We start from the raw sequence: 5,458 nt of genomic DNA, 5'->3' as shown, positions 1-5,458 counted from the left end.
ACAAAATTTTGATCTTTTAACTCGATCCAATTTAATGATGTTCGACATTTTCTCCCATATAAAACTTCATACGAAGCCATCTTGATGCTCAATTAATAAATGCTATTGTAGGAAAATTCTACTAAAAGAAAATACTTTTCTTTTCCCATGATTCCTTAGAATGCATCACACATGCACTCAACATATCTTCTAATATTTGAATAGTACTTTTTGACTTACCATCTATCTATGGATGAAAGATCGTACTTAAATTCAATCAAGTACCCAAAACTTTATACAAATATTTCCAAAATCTTAAAGTGAACTTTGGATCCCTGTCAGATATAATGGATACTGATACTCCTTGTAATCGAACTATCTCATTGATATACAACTTTGTATATTTATCCAATACATAATCTATTCACATCGGAATGAAATGTGCCGATTTAATTAACCAGTCACTATCACCCAAATGGAATCCTTTTTATTTGATGTCAAAGGTAACCAGTAACAAAATCCATAGTGACTCTTTACTATTTCCACTATGGAATAGAAATCAGTTGCAACAATTACGAAAGCACTTTATGCTCAGCTTTTACTTGTTGACATGTCAAACATGTAGCAACAAACTCAGTAATGTTTCTTTTCATACATGGCCACCAAAATGACTCTTATCCTGATACATTATGTTCCCACTTATATGCATAGTCAGTAGACTATATTGTGCCTCAGAAAGAATATCTTTCTTCAACTCATCATTATGAGGAATACAAATTCTTCTTGATAAAATAGACACCCATCAGAGTTGACTTCAAAGTCTTTAGTCTCAATTTTTTCCACAAGTGAAATATATTTTTTCAATCATCTCTAATTTTTCCTCTTTTTCTTTTCTTTTCTTGTTCTATTTTTTTCTTCGTTTTCTTTTTCCTTTTATTCTTTTTCTGTTTTCTTTTCTTTTTATTTTTCTATTTTTTTTCTTATATTATATTTTTAGCTCTTATTCCATATGTCGATACAACATGACTAAGAAAATCAACTTTTGATAGCCAAAACTCACACTTTGACAGTTTAGCATATACCTTTTTATCCTTAAGTATCTCGAGCACAATACGAAGATAAGCATCATGCTCTATCTTTGTATTTGAGTATACCCGAATGTCATCAATACTGTCCACTTCAAATTAATCCAAGTAAAATTGAAATACTCGATTAATCAAATCTATGAATGCTGGAAGAGCATTTTTCAAACTAAACGGCATTACTACAAACTTGTAGTGTCTATACCGTTTCCTGAAAACTATCTTTGGAACATCTTCCTCTTTAAAATTTAATTGGAGATATCACATTCGAATATCAATTTTAGAAAACATTGATGCTCCTTTTAAGCTGATCAAACAAGTCATCAATCCTCAAAATAAGATATTTGTTCTTGATAGTTACTCTGTTTAAATATCGATAATCTCTGCATATTCACATATATCAATTTTTTTTATAAACAACACCGGTTCACCCCAAGGTAAAATACTTGATCTAATGCATCATCAATTTAGCAATTCTTACAATTGGTTCTTTATTCTCTTAACTCAATTGTAACCATTCGATATGAACTCATAGATACATGATTAATGCCTCGATAACCATTAATTCCATCTCTAAATATGGAGGTAACCCAATAATAAATCTAAAAAGAAACATATGGAAATTCCCGAGTTATGGAAATATCATATGATCTTACTTCATATACATGAGTATCTATTACTTTAGTTACAAAAGCTATGCATCCTTTTTACATCCTCATAATCATAACCATTGTTGATATCACATTAGTGATGATTTACTTTTTCATCAATCATTAAAATTTTTAATTTCTCCGCATTTTTCCAAATTAATCACTTCTTGCGATTATTAACCCAACCTTAATGCAGAGACAACCAACTCATGATCAAAATGATTTTAAACTCGTTAATGATAATCCCATCGGATTCATCAGGAACATAAGCTCCTGAATCTTTATCGAACATTTACTATTTGTCCAACTAACACTTGTATCATGACCCATAGGGATTCCCCCATAATAACACTTTTTATCAAATTAAATTGAATATCCCTACTTTAGAATTCCTTATTTCATTCTTAAGGAAATCTGTATAACTTTTCCAGATCCATAGAAATTATTCTCGAAAAATTGAAACATTTTCCATCTCAAATGAAAATCTCTATGTTCACATCGTTCAATAAGAAAACTTGATAAATTTGTAGCAATAACTTCATAACAGTTAATGCTAAAATCACACTATCAAGCAAATTTACTATTTTTCCTCTCACTAGGAATATGACACTTTTCAAGTTCTTAAGAATCCATCTCAATCTAAACAATATTTTCATTGCATCATGGAATGGTTAGACAATCCATTTTTGCAAATTTACCCTCACAAGGTAACTCTATAAAGTTTTATGGACTTGATAACTATTCTCAATCCAACTCATAACCATTTGATTCACTAATAACTCAACTTTCTGTAAATCTTTTAGCGGAAATCATATTTACTGCTTATTTATTTCCTCTTACCTAAATCAACAATGCTTTAAACAATTTAATGCTTAGCTTAAATATTTCTCACTTATTTAAGCTTACTTGGATGAACCTCATAATCATCACTAGATTCAGAAATCTCCTCTGGATCCTTATCCGATTTGACTTTTCTTGTAAGTCGTTCAAACATTTTTCATCGATTCTTCTAATTTATAAACTTCGTTGAAAGCAAGAGCGTTTCTTCCACAAAATGGAGAAAAATCCCCAACAACATTCACCCTTTTAAGGCGTGATACTGAAGTCATGTAAAATTCTCTTGGGTCGATTTCAATCTCGACCTTCTTTTCAAAATTATCAACTTTCTAACCTTTGTCTTTAGTTCCAACATCTGAACATAGTCAGAATCATCATACATAAATGAAGAGTAACTTTACTCCCTTATAAGCATCATCATAGTATATATACAACTATCAGTAACTTTTGACATCCTACTGGCATGTATATACTTTTTAAATCAAAATAAACTCAGTTTAGTCCTAGAATCGGCTAAACATATAGCTCTAATGCCAATAAATGTAACACCCATAACCCGTATAATTATACCAATACAAATTATAGATGTCACCCAAATTTCTAAAACCATTTTCAATTCAAAAGCGATTTAAAATTTATTTTATTAAAATGGTAACTGATATTATAAAAATACCATATCATATAAATTATGTTTCGTTGCAACAAATTTAATTCAAAAGTTTTCTTGTGAACAGTGAACAGTGAGGGTATCGGTACCTGTAGCAGGGTATCGGTACCCCTGTAGCATTATGGAAATTTTAAAATGTTGGTATTGTTCATCACTATTCACTACTACAGTAATTTCCGAAAATACATATAAATTCATAAAAATTCAACCTTTCATCATATAAAGTTACCATTTTGTTTCCAAATTTATTCAACAAAACAAATTGAATATTATTAATTACATGCCACTATCTAAGTCAAATTCCATCATAGGATATCTTACTGATATTGAAATATACTCCTCGATGCTTGATGTCACTTTGAACTCTTTAATCCACTACTGCTTTTTACATACGCGTGAAAATCATCACACGCTAAGTATATACTTAGTGAGGCAATTAAAACAATAAACAATGCATTATAATTCATGCATGAATTTTAATGTCCAAAAACAAATGCCATAATATCATGTTACTAGCATATCCAGTATTTTACCATGATAAAAATAACATAAAGTTTCTTATCAACATATTTACTATTTATCCCATAAGCTCGTAAGCTTATTTTACAATATACCTACCATTTATCCCATAAGCTTGTAAGCTTATTTTACCAATATACTTACCATTTATCCCATAAGCTCGTAAGCTTATTTTACCAATATATTACCTTTTATCCCATAAGCTCGTAAGGTTATTTTACCAATATACTTACTATTTATCCCATAAGCACGTAAGCTTATTTTACCAATATACTTACCATTTATCCCATAAGCTCGTAAGCTTATTTTACTAATATACTTTCCATTATTCCATAAGCTTGTAAGCTTATTTGCAGGCTTACCATTTATTAAGCAATAAACCATAAACCATACAACCCTGAGGACCCTGGGTATTCAAGTAATATTTGCACCGTAGTGCTACACATAAGGCTGTGCCCACCATATACATCGAAGTGTATTACACATAAGGTCGTGCCCACCATATACGCCAAAGTGTATTACACATAAGGTCATTCCCACCATATACACCGAAGTGTATTATAAACCTCCAGCTGCTATACTCTATGGCATGTCAACTATACCCTGTCCCTTAATGACTTACTTGTGCATATAGTCTATTTTATTTGAATCCATCCATGGCAAAGTATATTATCAATATTTTAACAATGGGGCAGTTCATACCCAAAATAACATTCATGGTAAAATATCACATTTTCCATAATCCATGCATTATAATTTCATGCTGTGACATATCAATGTCATGTCAATTTATAAAAACATGACATAATATCATGCTGATATAAACAAGGTAGACTTGTCACAAGTCTTCCTGATGATGTATAAAAACATCCATGTATAATGTCATGCATGTATTGCACTCACCTTGACACTTAATAAATTCCAAAATATGTGCCTCACTATTGTCCATAATAAACCCTTTTTATACTTGACTTGCTTCAATCGCAAATCAACAATGATCTGTATAAATCAAAAATTCATAATGATACATATGTTAGTATTGTACTAACATAAACATATCCCATTATAACTCCATAATATACTTGAAATTCATTTTCTATCAAAATACTCAATACTTAATACTTAATAATTTCTTTTAACATTGGAACCAACTTTTCCAATTTATATAAAATGGTCCTTCACCATTTTACCACTTAAAATTTCAATACAAAAATTCCAGTATTGAACGTATCATCAACCAAGTACCGATACAAATACATAATTATAATAAACAATCCCAAACAAATTTGAAATTTGCATTAAAATCACCAAACTTTCTAAACTTCCTACAATAATCAAATTCCATATTCTAACACTCATATTAATTCCCAAAATACAATTTCCAACATAGTACATCAATTATACAATACTTACACAATAACCCATCAATTTTCCAGAATTTATGAATTGATAACCAACTTTTCAAAAATTACAAAATGGTCCCCAAATTTTTCTAAGACTTGTAGATTACTTCCTTCATCATTTCCAACCCTTATATAATTTTTCCATAATTTTTCTTACATAAAAAATCCATGGTCGAAATTTAAAGAACAAGTTCTAGAAAGATTAAACATGTTCTAATCATCATACATGCTTGAATATGAATCAACTACCTCACAAACATCATGATTCATCATTAATTTCATGATCCCTTATATGAACACAAATAATAGAATTTGTGATCT

The sequence above is a fragment of the Hibiscus syriacus genome, unplaced genomic scaffold, assembly GCF_006381635.1.
Source record: "Hibiscus syriacus cultivar Baekdansim isolate YM2019G1 unplaced genomic scaffold, ASM638163v2 tig00111837_pilon, whole genome shotgun sequence".
Lineage (NCBI taxonomy): Eukaryota > Viridiplantae > Streptophyta > Magnoliopsida > Malvales > Malvaceae > Hibiscus > Hibiscus syriacus.
This window is presented reverse-complemented; position numbering follows the sequence as displayed.